This window comes from Chiloscyllium plagiosum, unplaced genomic scaffold, assembly GCF_037043375.1.
Source record: "Chiloscyllium plagiosum isolate Xiang-an unplaced genomic scaffold, Cpla_swu_hap1 HiC_scaffold_52, whole genome shotgun sequence".
Classification (NCBI taxonomy): domain Eukaryota; kingdom Metazoa; phylum Chordata; class Chondrichthyes; order Orectolobiformes; family Hemiscylliidae; genus Chiloscyllium; species Chiloscyllium plagiosum.
The window spans coordinates 26599750-26615665 of NW_028270190.1; the positions used below are offsets into that span (position 1 = coordinate 26599750).

Genomic DNA, 15916 nt, shown 5'->3' on the forward strand with positions numbered 1-15916 from the left:
CTTCAAGAATGATTGGATTCCTGGCTGCATAGGAGCACGATGGCGTCGCGGTAGTTAGGGATTTGGATGAAATGCAGCATTGGCTCGCATTACATATGCTTAATGCGTTGCCACTGATATTCATTTTATTATCTCCAAGAAAGTTACACCTTTCACCCCGTTTATGTTGTTTTAAACATTGTCTTTTATGTCAGGTAACGTTGTACGAACGAAAATAATTACACTCTAGGAAAAATGAAAATAAGGTAATCATCAACCAATCAGTCGTGACATTTCAGTCCCGTTACGCTTCCGTTTTCATGCATCTCATCTGAGTCCATCAAAGAAAACGATCTTGTGGAGATGTACAAAGTTAAAAATCACACAACACCAGGTTATAGTCCAACAGGTTTAATTGGAAGCACACTGCCAATATGTAGCACAAGAGCTTACATCTAATTCATCAGTGAGGCATCACTGAGAGATTCTGTCCAAGATTTTGAATTGTAATAATGAATGGTCATGATCAATTGAAACATATTTCAACATAAAGGTTTGGGATTGTTTTCTGTTTCCACTCTATTCTTCATGTGCTGAACAAAAAACAAGTGCATTCTTTCTTTTATTATTATAGTTGACTTTTGCAATTAAATCTCATGGAGAAAATATTCTTTTGCGAGCGATAATGCATTCAGTGTTGCAATCTAATTGTTGATTTCTATTTTGAATGAAGTTGAACGATCCTGCAATTTCAAAATCCCAGTGGAGGTTACACGACAGATAATAATAGCTTCAAATGCATATTAGCTCAGATTATTCTGCAGAGAGGCTGGTTGCAGTAAACGCTTTCCCTGACATCGAAAATGACTCCTTTACGGCGCAATATGAGGAAAATATCATACACAATTCTTGGTGTTATCGGTCTTCCTGGTAAGTGACTTTAATCATTGAAATTGTATAAATCTGTGTGAGGTGACCTTGTTCTACGCTGCAAAACGTATTCTTAAATGCTGACCCCGTTGCCAATATTATACACTTTAAAAAATATGTATTAGCTTAGTGATACTGCTGGTGTGAGTTGAAAGTCTTGAGGTGTCTACTTTACAGTACTGAATCAATTGATTTAAAAACTGTGCCTTAAAGACGCTAACGTACTTTCTTAATGCGTTTTGTTAATGAAGTATCGTGTTAAACTAAACATTAAGAGTTCAAAGGTAACTCTTCATTGAAGGCATTCTTTGAATACCCGTTTGGGTCAAACATCACTGCGTTTAGATAAATCACCACACGCTGATATCTGTTGGCAATGGTCATGTGCTCGGTAATATGTCAAAGAGTAAAATGTTGATTTTGCTCTGTAGTCTATTGAATTGGGCAAACAGAAAATGCAACTAGTTTTTAACTTATATTTGAACAATGGCCAGGACTGCAGTTTCCAAATTTTTGGCACAAATACTTATTATCCTCTGAATTGTCGTACCTCTGACAAAATTTTGTTTTTTTTTAGTGTAGATTAACCTGCTTCCTCAAGCACCGTTTAAGCATTGCGCATAGATACATGGCCAGAGATTCTGAACTGATCTGGTAGATCAGAACTGGGGACCTCTCTGAGGTTGCAGGTCACACGCAGTTTTAAAAATGGATTTAATCTTAGTCTTTTACCTCAGAGCCAGGCAATGGATGAGTCTTTGTGGTAATGGGGGTCGTTGTATCCCCCGTAACGACAACACTGCATTATCATGAGAACAACGTTTGTTCACAGACAATGGAGGATTGTTTAGCGGGAAGGCAACTTGCATTCGTGTACATAACGTATAATCCAGTCATATGTAAGATCTTCCTGTTGAAAACCAAGTAACAGCAGCAGCACGCAATAAACAGCTCTTGTCTATTTCACAACTGACTTACATCATCGAAACTCTGCACTCTGCACTCCTGCCATGTTAATTGTGACTAACATTTCAAAATGTCATCCTATCTGGAAGATTGCCAGTTGTCTTCTTATAAAAATAAAACAGTGAAAAGAACAACAGTACAAAAGGCTAACCTGAAGTACTTCAAAACATTTTCAGACAGATCTGTTCTTTGTGTTAATGCAACCTACTGCTCAGGGTGTCTGTAAAGATACCCCTCATCAGCAACTTTCATTGATGTCACGAACCCGTTGGGGATACTGGGTATTTCAAGGGCGTTGTACGTGAAAATATTTCTCAGTGACATTGCAAATGTGTGGTCTAGAGCTCATCAGGAATATTCCTGTACAGGTACAATGCTTGAATATAAGGCTAAACATGCCTTTTTATCCTCTCTAAATTCGACTGATACATTTCCAGATTGTAGAATGTATCCTCACCATCTTCGAATCATGAATTAGCAAAATGTTTGGATATCCTCCACTTCCCTCGTTTAGTGCATTCGAACAAATTCAAGAGTCCAGACTTATCAAAGAAATATAGCAGTGCGAATATTTGATGCTACTTCTAACTCCTTCAACAATACTACTCATTATTCCTAAATTTCAGGATGTCGACAAATTGCACGAGCTATAATGCTGAGAGCATTAAAAAACGTCCAGGGTCTTTCGACAGACATTACAAACAGGCAAATGGGAGGCAAAAACCTGAGAAAACGTTGGAGCACCATTGAGTTACGGTAACTGTCGAGACTGCAGACCGTCCAAACGTGAAACCTTCGGACGACCTGCCTGTCAACACAAGGGTGTTCATTTCACTCATGGACTGCAACGTTCAACGAATCGACCAAGATCAACCTTCATGACAGGAGTTTTTTTTAAAACTCTATTTATTCAATTTAAAAATTCACAAGTCAGGGATGACAAATAAACTTGGCGGGCAAAAGCAACACTTGAATATTATAAAGTATGCCAGAATACCCTTGTGTTGACAGGCAGGTCAAGAATACAAAGAATTGCCAATGATGAAGATCTGAACCAAATCAAGAACAACTAAGAAATAAAGTGGTGGAGAAATTCAACAGTTCTGGAAGGCAACGCCCCTAGTTCCCGAAACAGCGGACAGTGGAAATTGTTTCTCTTTACCTACTCTGTCTTAAACTGACAATACCAGACCACTCCCTTAGGCTTTCATTCTTAAAATAAAACAAGCTTAATTTGCATGCTGCCGCTTCATAATGTAACCCCTGATATCCAGGTATCATTACTTTCAGGAGGAGACAGTGAGGTCTGCAGATGCTGGAGATCAGAGTTCAGAGTGTGTTGCTGTAAAACAAAAACACAGCTGGCGACGCAGCATTCGAGGAGCAAGAAAATTGACGTTTTGGGCTGGAGCCCGTCATCAAGCCTACACTGTGCTGTATCCAAAGCATGTACGTTCATCCTGTTTTATGCCAACCAGATGTGATCAAAATGTAGTAACTTTGGCCGAACCAAAGTGTTAAGACCATAAGACGTCGGAGTGGAAGTAAGGCCATACGGCCCATCGAGTCCACTTCGCTATTCATGGCTGATGGGCATTTCAACGCCACTTGCCATCACTCTTCCCGAATCCCTCAGTTACTTCTGGAATTAAGAATTTTTCAATCTCTGCCTTGTAGCCATTTAACGTCATAACTTCCACTGTGTTCCGTGGCAATGAATTCCACGGGCCCACCACGCTCTGGCTGAAGAATGTCTGCTCATTTCCATTCTAAATTAACCTCCTCTAATTCTAAGGCTGTGCCCACGGGTCCAAGTATTCCCGCCTGATGGAAATATTTTACCAGCATCCACAATTTCTTAGCTAGGAATTGTCTTGTAAGTTTCTGTTAGATCTCCGCTCAATCTTCGAAACTCCAATGAATACAATCCCAGGATCCTCAATCATTCATCATCTGTTAGGCATACCATTCCAGGGATCAGTCGTGTGGATCTCCGCTGGACACGCTCCAATGAGAGTATGACCTTCCTGAGTTGTAGGGCCTAGTATTCTAAATGGAGCCTAACAAGAGCTTTATAAGTCTCAGTAGCACATCACTGCTTTTAAATTCCAACTCTCTTGAGGTAAGTGACATTATATTTGCTTTCTTCACCATGGAGTCAACCTGAAATTCAACCTTTAGATAATCCTTTACTAGCACTCTGAGATCCCCTTGGACGTTGACTTAATGAATTTTCTCACCGTTTAGAAAATAGCCCTTGCCTGTGTTATTGTTTTCCGAAGTGCAAGATCTCGCATTTACTCGCAATGAATTTCATCAGCCACTTCTTGGACCACTCTCCTAAACTGTAACTGTCTAAGGCTTTGTGTAGCTTCCCTACTTCCTCAGTACCAACTGTCTGTCCACTTAACTTCGTATAATCGGCGAAATTCACCAGAATTCCCCCAATCCCTTCGCCCAGATCATTAATATATAAAGTGAACAACTGCGGCCTCCACATTGAAACCTGCGGGACACCACTTGTCACCAGTTGTCATTCTGAAAAAGAACATTTTATCCCAACTCTCTGCCTTCTGTCAGACAGCCAATCCTGAATCCACGCCAATAGCTCACCTCGAACACGATGGGACCTTACTTTACTCAGCAGCCTCCCGAAAGGGACCTTACGAAAGGCCTTTTGTAAGTATACTTCGATAAAATCTGTAGGGTTTCCCTAGTCTAACCTACCTGTTACCTGTTCAAAGAATTCTAACCGGCTTGAAAGGCATGATCTCTCTTACTAAATCCATGCTGACTTGTTCTAATCCGACCCTGCACTTCGAAGAATTCAGAATCCTCACCCTTAACAATGGATTCAAGAATTTTACCTACAACCAAGGTTAGGCTAACCGGCCTATAATTTTCCATCTCTGGCTTGATCCTTTCTTGAACAAGTAGGTTACAACAGCAATTGTCCAATCATTTGGGACTTTCCCTGATTCCAATGATTTTTGAAAGATTACAACCCAACGCCTCAGCTAATTCTTCAGCCACCTCCCTCAGATCTCTGGGATGGAGGCCATCCGGGCCAGGAGACTTATGAATTTTTAGACCTTTTAGTTTTTCAAGTACTTCCTTTTTTTATAATTGCTGCCATACTCAACTCTGCCACTTGCCTCTCCTAAATTGTTGGGATATTATCAGTTCTTCCACTGTGAAGACTGACAGAAATTCAGTTATTTCCTTATCTCCCATCACTGGCGTCCCTGCATCATTTTGGAGCAGCTCAACCTCTACTTTTGCCTCTCGTTTGTTTCTTTTGTATTGAACGAAACTTTTACTCTTATATTACAAGCTAACGTACCTTCATATTTGCTCCTCTACTTCCTTATTTATCTCTTTGTTATCCTCTATTTGTTCTGTAGTCTTCCCAATGTTTTTATTTCCCAGTGCTCTTGGCCATTTTGTAGGCTGTCTCTTTCTCTATGATCTCCTGGCTTCCTTTGTCAGTCATAGTTGTCTAATCCCTCCCTGGGTAATCTTTGGAATGAACCTCTCAACTGTTTCTTCAATTATACCGAGAAACCTCTGTCAGTGTTGCACTACTGAGTACCCGCCTAGTTAATGTTTCCAGTCAATTTTCGCCAGTTCCTCCCTCATGCCCATGTGGCTACTTTTCTTTAACTGTAACACCGTTACATCCGATTTTGCCTTCTGTCATTCAATCTGCAAACTGAACTCGACCATATTATGACCGGTGCGTCTTAAGTGTTCCCTGACTTCAATTTTTTTTTATAAACGCTGGCTCGTTACACAACACTAAGTGCAGAATAGCCTACTCCCTTGTGGGCTCCATCACAAGCTTTTCAGAAAAAAGCCAACCTGTAAACATTTCATGAATTCCTTTTCTTTGGATCCACCAGCAACATAATTCACCAGTCCATTTGCATATTGAAGTCCTCTATGATCATGGTAATCTTGCCTTTCTGCCATGCCCTAGGTATTTCCTGGTACGTCTTGCACTCCTGGTCCTGGTCACTGCTGGGAGGTTTGTACGTAACTTCCTTGTATTGTCTTATCGACTCCACCGAGACAGATTCCATATCATCTGGCCCTATGTCATTCAGTGCCATAGATATAATTTCATTCTTAACTAACAAGGCAATCCCGCCCCGCTGCCTACCTCCCTGTCATTTCGATAATTTGTAAATCGTTTGATGTTTAACTGCCAGTACTGAACCTCCTGCAACCATGTCGCTGTGATGCCGACCACATCATAATCATTTGCAATGATTTGTGTTGCTACTTCATGTACTTTGTTATGAATACTATGAGCATTCAGGTAAAGCACCTTAATGCTAATTTTTTTATCCTCATGATTTTCCTCAAATATAGTAATGTGTCCTACGTTGTCATTCCTTTCTGGTTCATTCCTAGTCTACCTCGAAATGAAACCTTGCATACATGCTAACCTGATATTAATCTTTCTATTTGACTCCATACTCCCTGTTGCTTTCCCTTTCCCCTACCCCGACTTACAAGTTTATAGTCCTCGTGATAACCCTATGTATCCTTTTCGCCAGGACACTGGTTCGAGATTGGTTCAGGTGGAAACTGTCCCATCGGCACAGATCACCCTGTTTCCAAAACTGACGCCAATGTCCCATGAAATGGAATCCCTCTTTCCCACACCAATGTCTTTGCTACGTGTTTACTTCCCTAATTCTCTTAACCCTATGCCCATTGTCACGTGGTTCGGGCATAAATTCAGAGATTATGACCCTTGAGGACCTGTTCTTCAATTTTGTTCGTAGTGCTTGGTACACCCCAAACAGGAGAAAGTGAGGACTGCAGATGCTGGAGATCAGAGCTTAAAAATGTGATGCTGGAAAAGCGCAGCTCCCCAACAGGTCATCCTTCCTATTCTTGCCTATGTCGTTTGTGCCAACGTGAACCACGACAATTGTATCTTCCGCCTCCCGCTCCAATATACATTCCAGCCATTTTGTTTAGCCGTGTTAGATGTTCTGTGTCGTGATAGCATTTGTTTGCCCCTGGGTACTTTGAGGCAGGCAATGATCTCTGGCAACGCTAATGATATATACATCCCACAAACTCATCATTTACTTCTAAAAATTTTTTTTTTTTTGCCAGCACCATTTTTAATCAAGAGATATTGGACGGGTAGACGATAATGCAACATTTCCCTCTGTAGAGACATTTCAGAAAAACATTCTGGACATCATGTGATCTTGGGTACTTGTGAATGTTCTGAACAATTATTTTGTTTAGTGCTATTTAAATTTATGCATAGAATTACCTTTCATTTTTAATTGTCATTAGCATTTAGACAGATATTATTTTATTTCTGGGAGTTTTGTCTTTCATAAAATTACACAGAGAGCAGATGCTTTTCCTTTCAACAATAATGTTCTCAATGTATATTGACCTGTTTATTTCTGCAATTGCTCCATTGCACGTTTTAATATTTGTGCCCTTTAAAGTGACAAATTGCAGCGTCCGCAGTCCTTTCATTGATGTATGTGATTTGGTACTCCATTCTTCCGTGAATTGCCACATTGCGTCAGCTGCTTGTATGATGTTATAATTTTTCTAGACAGTCATAGAATCACGAAGTCATAGAATCACGCGTCACCAAAACCGAATATCTCATCCACTCGTCATGCGTACCAGGCTTTCTAAACTGTACTCGTCCCATTTCTGTGTTTTGGCTCGTATCCCTTCAAACCTTCACTATTCAAAAACCTGTCGAAATTTCTTTCAAATGGTATAATTTTAGTGTGTCTACATCTGAATCTGGTATTTTGTTCCATGTAAGTACCATTCTCTGTTAGAAAAAAAGTTGCACTTTTAAATATTTTCATCCTTACCATAAACTTTATATCTTTAGTTTTGCACTTCCCTATTCTGGGGATAGTATCTTGTCTATTAACCATCTCTGTGTCCGTCACGATTTTCTCAACTTCGATAAGGTCGCCACTCAGGGAGAAAAAAGTCCCAGTTCTATCCATTGCCTCCTCACTACTCAAATTTTCCCACTCTCAGAAACAGCTTTGTTTAGTCGTGTTTCTTCCTACAGCAGGGCGAGCAGGTTAGTGCATGGAACTTTAAATGTGGCCTTATTGATGTCCTGTACAGCTGGAAAATGAAGTCCTGAATCCTGTGCCCAGTGTTCTGAGCGATGAAAGCAAGCATGTGAAACACTTTTTTTACCACTTATGCCAGCACTTTCAAAGAACTATGTGTCTGCATCCCAGGAGTCTCGGTTCGACAACAGTACACAGGGTCATAAAATTAATCGTGGGAGCCCTGCCCTGCTTTTTCTTAACGAAATGTAAAACATTGCATTTACTAACATTAAGACCCATTTGGAATGTCTCGTCACACAATAGCCTGGGGAACAGTTGATCTGGTCACAGGCTTTTATCTTGTTTTCTGCACTTTAAGACGTGCATAGAACATAGAACATAGACGAATACAGCGCAGTACAGGCCCTTTGGCCCTCGATGTTGCGCCGATCCAAGCCCACCAAACCTACACTAGCCCACTATCCTCCATATGCCTATCCAATGCCCGCTTAAATGCCCATAATGAGGAAGAGTCCACCACTGCTACTGGCAGGGCATTCCATGAACTCACGACTCGCTGAGTAAAGAACCTACCCCTAACATCTGTCCTATACCTACCCCCCTTAATTTAAAGCTATGCCCCCCGTGCAGTACCTCCTCGTCTTTACGTGAACTCTTTCCAAGCCATCACGTCTTTATTTCCCCGAGATCCCATGTCTTTCTCCAGAGTACAAATGAAGGAGAAATATTCGTTCTGGATCTCACGCATCTCCTCTCGTTTCATACATATATGGCGTTATTGATATTTAAGTGGGTTCATTTTCTCCCAGTTTGCCCTTTTCCAATTCACATTCTTGTGAATTTTTTGACGGCTTTAACCATACCTGTCAAAGCTATTTCATGTCTCGTCCTTTTTGTCCTTCTGATTCATGTCTTCAGTGTACACTGTGGACCCCTTATACCGCTCACGGGAATAACCTCTTCCCGTCTGACTGTACCTGATATGTGGATCCATTCTCTTCATCTGAAATTCAATACATCTACTCAGCCAAAGTTACATCCCCCTGCATGTCTTTCTGTGCTCACGAGAAATAACGTGTTCATGCTGAACCCTCGTAATTTAGCTTTGAAATGTCTTCCAACTGACAGACGTCCCTGAACCTGTGAGCAAGCTCCTGCAAACAACTGCTGACAGTTCTGCCTAATACAATCAAAACTGTCCTTGCTTTATTTTGGAAATCTATCTTACTCAACATGTATATCCTTTTCTGCAACTATTTAAAAATTAATAGAATTATGGTCACTGGTACCAAAGCGAAAACTGCTAGCACGACACTCACTTGCCCGGCATTATTTTCCAAGGAATGTCGAGTTATTCCCGTTTTTTAATGAGATTATCGACACATCGATTGAGAAAGATGCCTTAAACACACCAAACAAAACCACACTCCATCCCATCCAATATCAGTACAATCTATGATTAGCAAGTTTCGCTCCCAGAGTATTAGACTCTATTTTTTTCAGCAATATCGTTATCTTCCTACATATTGCTGCTCAATGTCCCGCTTACTGTTGAGGGGTCTATAATACAATACAACCATAGCGATCTCTTCTTATTTCTCAGTTCAATCTGTGATGGAGCAGATCATATCCACCTCAAAATATTTTAAGAAGGTAGCCTGTAGCTTGTTTTATTTTAAACGTGTAAGAATATCTGCCATTTTTAAGAATACTTGGCTTTCTTTTTGTCAATCAAGCAATGACCAGGTTTTACATTCTGGTGAAGCTTGTGAGCTTCGAGGGTGTTTTTCTTCAACATTTCAACGAAATTCACTGGCTTATCCTGTTTTGCTATATCAGCTTTCCCAGGTTTTTTGTTTTCTCATCCACTTCCACTGTGATTTCATTTGGTCTAAGTTGTTGCAGTGAAAACACCAGAGTTTGATTTTTACTTCTGTTCCCCATAATGGGATTCCAGAATATCAATGAGATCTGCTTTTCCCTTACCAACTGTGCATTTCTCTTCTCCCAAATTTCGATCCCTCATAGATTGAAACTGATCTTGGAATCCAAACTTCTATGTGTGAACCAACCAATCATAATGGGAAGTTGCGCTGCAAAACATGCAGTCATAACTCTCCGCTCTTCCACATGCGTTCTCTCTACTCCCAGAAGAAACATTTTGGAATCCTCCAAAACAATCTTATCTCTAAGAACGTCAAAGATTTGATGTATTTTCAGTGGCCTTATCCTCTATGAAATTTATTTAGTGCATCCTTTCAAACTTAATGCACGATTGACCAAGTTCCCGATTTAGATTCCTGAAACGTTGCCTCTAAACGTCTGGCCATAGCTCATCTGCACTTAAGATAGCATTCTTCAGCTCCTCAACCTGCCAAGATACCAGCACTGATAGTGATGCAAATCGTTCACAACTTTACCTCCCAACATAAGTCGAATGAGCACATATCTAGTTGGTCACAGGTCATTACCGGTTTTAGTCATTTTATAAAATTAAGCGGAAAAGGTTTCCACATCATTCTTGTACAATGTAGGAAATGCGTGGACATTTTTAAATCCAGGCCATTGGCAACGATGGATTTGTTTGTCATCACTATCCTTCTCAATAAACCGAACTTCTTCCTTCACCTCTGCCCTTTCAAGTCGAGTTTGCTCTCTAAATGTCGAGTTCCGAAGTTCAAACTCTCTCTCCTTTTGCTTTTCTTCTGCAAGGCTCTTTCACTCCTTGTATTTTCACGCTGCTTTGAATTGTAATTCAAACTGCTTCATTTCCTTTTCATGTTCACGCTGCTTCATCTACAATTGAATCCGATCCTTTTCCAAAATTTCCAATGGCATCGCCAGCAATTTTGAATGTCGAGCTTCCCCTTTCTCAAGATCCAGACAACCCGAACTCCAGCTTGCCTTCCAATTCTAACAGCTTTGCCTTGTTAAATTCCTGAAGTCATCTCTTCCACTCCACAAAAAAATTCGAAACCGAGAGAGCCATTACTACATAAGGCACAACCTGTTTAAATCAATAAAATTCAATCCACGAAAGAAAAAAAAAAACACTAACATCAACTACTCTCTGCCGTGGATCGTTTTTATTCATCAGAAATTCAATATATCTACTCATGCAAAGTTACTTCCTAATGCCATTCCACCAATTCTAACTCTAACTTGGAACTATGGATTTTAATTCAAACAAACACTCCCAAATTGGTACGAATCGGACCAATCCATGCCTTCTCACAATATTTTCAGAAGGTAGCCTGGACCCTAACTTTTCTTACTTTAAAGATAAATGGGTAGTGCCGTGTTCCAGAAGTGATGTGAGTGGTCAAACTGCAAGACGTTAAGCAGCACAAAAAGTATTTGATCTCCATAGATACAAATACAAACAAAAGAAAAAAGGAATTTAGAACAAGTTAAGTATTAAAAAGAAAACTGAACCGAATAATAGATATAGTAATACTGTTCCAACGTAGTAACGTCCCATAAACACAACCTTTGGCAAAAAAAAGACAAATTCTGGCAGAGATTCTTACTTACAATTTTTCAATGAAGGATGCAAAAAATAAAAATAATCAAGAAACAATTCAAAGAATGTAGGTGCCAGGCATCATTTACTGAAACTCGAACGCTTCTGAAACTCCAAGCAGCTGACAGAAACAAAACTCAGAAATGTTAATCTATGAGTGCTGGCCACAGTAAGTCAGGTTATAAACAAAACCCTCAAGCTTAACAAGTTATTACTCTCGTGGCTTTGGCAGACTTCATGTTGGCTCCGTCTTTCGAACCTGTCTTCAAAAAAGCCACGATAGAGTAAAAGTGTAATGCTTCGTCTAACACCCATACTGTTTCATGGGAAGGTCACTAATTGTTTCACTACTGGAGGCTTTTGACTGGTCGTGTGTCACAAGCGTCTTTGTTGAGATCTTTGTTGTTTGTTATTTAGATAAACGATCTGAGTGTAAATGTACCAGGAATTATTAGTTTGTTTAAAATTAGGATGCCTTGTTGACATCTAGGAAAGTTATCAAAAATTACGGAGGGAGCTTGTTCAGATGGGGAGGTTCTGAGAATTGGCAAATGCAATTTAGTACAGATAAGCATATGGTGTTGCACCTTGGAAAGTCTAACCGAGGTAGGAATTATACAGTAAATGGTAATGTCCTGAGGAGTATTATGGAATAGCAGGACTCAAGAGTACAAGTGCATAGTTCATTGAAAGCAGTGTCACAGAACGACAGGGTGATGAAGCATGCTCGCCTTCCTCGGTGAAGGCATTGAGTATCGGAGTTGGGATGTTCCATCACAGTTGTACATATCGTTGGTGAGGCTGCACTTGGAGTATTGTGTACAGTTTTGTGAACCCTGTTATAGGAAAGACACAGTTACAGTGGAACGAGAGCAAGGAGCATTCACAAGCACGTTGTGAGCGTTAGTAGGTCTGATGCATTAGGAGAGATTGGCGAGGATATGACTTTATTCCTGGATGCACATGAATGAGGGTGGACCTTATTGAGGTGTATAATGTCATGAGAGGCACAGATTGCATGAATTCATACAGTCTTATTCCCAGGGCTGTGGAACTGAAAACTCAAGGGCATAGGTTTAAGGTGAACAGAGAAAGATATAACAAGGCCGTAAGGGGCAATTTAATAATTCCGAGTGTTAAATGTATCTCGAATGAACTGCTAGAGACAGTGTTTGAGGCAGATGCATTAGCAGCATTTTAAAACAAACATTTTGCTTAGTACATGGATGGGACGGTTTTCGAGGCATATGCAACAAATGCAGTCAACTGGAACTAGCTGAGTGGGCACTGTGTTCAGCATGAACGTTGTACCAAAAGACTTGTTTCCATGCTGCATTGCTCTATACCTCGACTCTACTGCCTTACGTAAACGCCACTTACACCTCTCTTGAATCTCTTTCAATTCTTCCTTCTTACAAACCTCAAGAATATTGAGCTGTCAGTCCAGTCTCTCCCTCAGCCGTGTTTTCTTTTCAGCAGCTTTGGTGTCCTGGCTCCATTTCCCATCGCTGTCCTGAGCTTATCCACCTTGCTTGACAGACTTCTTTCATTGAAATTCATGCAGTTTAGTTGATAAGTCTTCCATTGTTGCCTTGCCTTGTCAAATTAAATTGTTTTTTTGAACCGATTGCATATAGCATAATAAAATTTTATTATTTTGCTTCAGCAAATGTCTTCATTGAAATGTCTTTCTGTCTGGCGTGTATATTATGTATTATACCCTCGTTCTCAAGTCCCCTTCTTCGCATTTCATCTACATGTGTTGAATGCAAAGCATCAAGGTTCTATTTATGATTTGAAACGCATAAAAATCATCAATTTGTTTCGTAATTTACCAATAATATCGCTGTCCATCTTCTCTCTTCGACACATCCTGATCCTGAATGGTGTGGGAGCCTGGTAACACACAAGCCAAGCAACATCTGGCTATTGTCCAAGAGTCAGTGAACTGGGACTAAACAAGCAGTATCATCTGTAAGGTATCTCATGTGTAGGACTGGAACTGGTTCAATATCAGCCAGACTACTTGCCTGGAACCGTCATATGTATGATGCAGGGTGAGTCTCCAAACTTGCGGAAGAACTGAACTCTGATACCCTGTCAATTCGTATCTCATCATTTACTTTATTTTGTTTATGTTCAGTCACTGAACTTGCCAGGCAGCATTGGTTGGCCAAACCTGTGTTACCAGAGAGACGTTACGGCGGCTCCATGGCTATCAACTTGGAGTCAGATACTCTGCAAAGCAAGCAAGGATCGCTGTCTCTCTCCCTAAGTTACATTAGCGAACTAAATGGTCTTGTTCCCCAAAATTGTTTCAGAGACATTATTAGATTCCTAACTTAAGAATTTTTATGAAATTCAATTTCTACCATCTTCCATGTGGGATGTAATCTGTGGTAAGAGTATGAGGTTGAGTCTCCTGATACGTAGTTTAATGGTAATGCCACAAAGACATCAGCACCTTTAGATCCTTCCATTGTGTTATCTAAGTGGAGAGTCAAACGTCCATATATATAAAGTATGAGATGGTCAGTGTCAGGCCCTATTTTATAAAGAAAAACAATCAGGCTGGATTTAGATTAGATTATTTAGATTACATTACAATGTGGAAACAGGCCCTTCGGCCCAACAAGTCCACACCGACCCGCCGAAGCGAAACCCACCCAGACCCCTACATTTACCCCTTACCTAACACTACGGGCAATTTAGCAAAGCCAATTCACCTGACCCTGCACATCTTTTCGACTGTGGGAGGAAACCGGAGCACCCGGAGGAAACCCACGCAGACACGGGGAGAACGTGCAAACTCCACACAGGCGGGAATTGAACCCGGGTCTCAGGCGCTGTGAGGCAGCAGTGCTAACCACTGTGCCACCGTGCCGCCCACGGATTTGAAATACACTTTTGAAATGTTACGCTTTGCAGATCACCACCAGCAGATGACGACTCGAATGTGATGTCAAACTTTTGCTGTTGCTTTCTTTGCAAAATAATTTCCAATATATCTTCTGTTCATTCACCCTCACAGTTAATTTACTGGCGCTTGTCATCCTCTCCTGTGGAACATGTGGCCTCTCTTCCTGCACCACGCGTTATCTGGTTGCCATGGCAGCGATGGATCTGCTGTCCACTATAACTAACACCATTATGAAGCAGATTTTATCTTCCTATATTGTCGGAGACATCTTCCTGGATATCACTCCTGTGTGCAGTTCCTTGTCTGTTCTGCGGTATACAATCAGAGATTCTTCTGTCTGGTTCACGTTAGTCTTCTCCTTTGATCGGTTTGTGGCCATTTGTTGCCCAAAACTAAAAATAAATTATTGCACAGGGAAAATGGCAGCTGTGGTTCTATCAACAATCTGTCTTCTGTTCAGTTTAAAAAATATCGCCATCTAATTTATATATGAACCTTGGTATATAATTGACAATGTGCCCTTCAATTGTAGGTTTAAGAAAAGCTATTGGACTGAGCCAACATGGAGGGGATTCGATCTGTTCAACAAGGTTTTAAATCCATTGCTCCCGACTATATTAATTATGTTTTTTAATGCTCTGACTGTCAGACATATTTTAGTGGCCAGTCGAGTACGTAGGGCACTGAAGGGTCAGAAAAGACGTGAGAATCTCAGTGACCCAGAAATGGAGAGTAGGAGGAAATCGATTATATTACTGTTCACTATTTCTGGGTGCTTCATACTTCTGTGGTCGTGTTATGTTATAAATGTCTTACGTTATACCATTAGAAGAGAATACATTACTGAATCTGTCAAAATATTTAGGGACTTTGCAACTTATTTTCGGAATGTGAGTTCCTGCACAAATGCATTTATATATTTGGTGACTCTATCCAAGTTCAGGCAGATCATCAGGAATGCATTAAAATGTCTAATTATGCCAATTTCTCTGCTAATGAGAAAATAGAATTACTGAGAGCAGCCACCTAACTGAGTTTTGAAGGGCTCCCGGACCATGAATAAAATAATTATCCCTGACTGTAATTGGAAACATTTCGAAAATGCAGAAATGTGAAGGAAAAGGTGACCGCCCGCTTGGATGTAACAGTTAGGAAGGTAGTCAGATGGCGTCCTTCACTGTCGGTTTTGAAACAGCAGGCTCATCGGTCTTCCAATCATTGTATTTTAGTCCTTCATCATCTCAACATAAATTTCTTCCTGCAGTAATAATATTTCAGTCGAGTCAATGACATAGCGCTAATATTACAGGAACAATAATCCCGAATTGAATCATACCATTAAAAAAAGAATGAAAAAACGTTTCTGAAATGGAATGGTATCAAATGACATTCTTGTCATCATATTCATTAAAACAAAACTAAACTAAAAAAGGAAAATGTTGCATTTTGCGAATGCCCTTCAGGGAAAGGTATCTGCTCTGCTTACTTGGACTGGTGGCATGTGCCCCA

General features: G+C 40.4%; 1 long non-coding RNA gene across 2 annotated transcripts; it reads left to right on the forward strand.

The window, feature by feature from the left end:
* Nucleotides 1–408: 408 nt before the first annotated feature.
* LOC148134891 (uncharacterized) lies at nt 409–15565 on the forward strand. Of its 2 annotated transcripts, none has more exons than XR_015755629.1 (3): nt 409–445; nt 713–909; nt 14519–15565. It is a non-coding gene; the product is annotated as an uncharacterized LOC148134891 (long non-coding RNA). The 2 variants fall into 2 exon arrangements; XR_015755628.1 differs by having other exon boundaries at nt 411–532.
* Nucleotides 15566–15916: the final 351 nt, after the last annotated feature.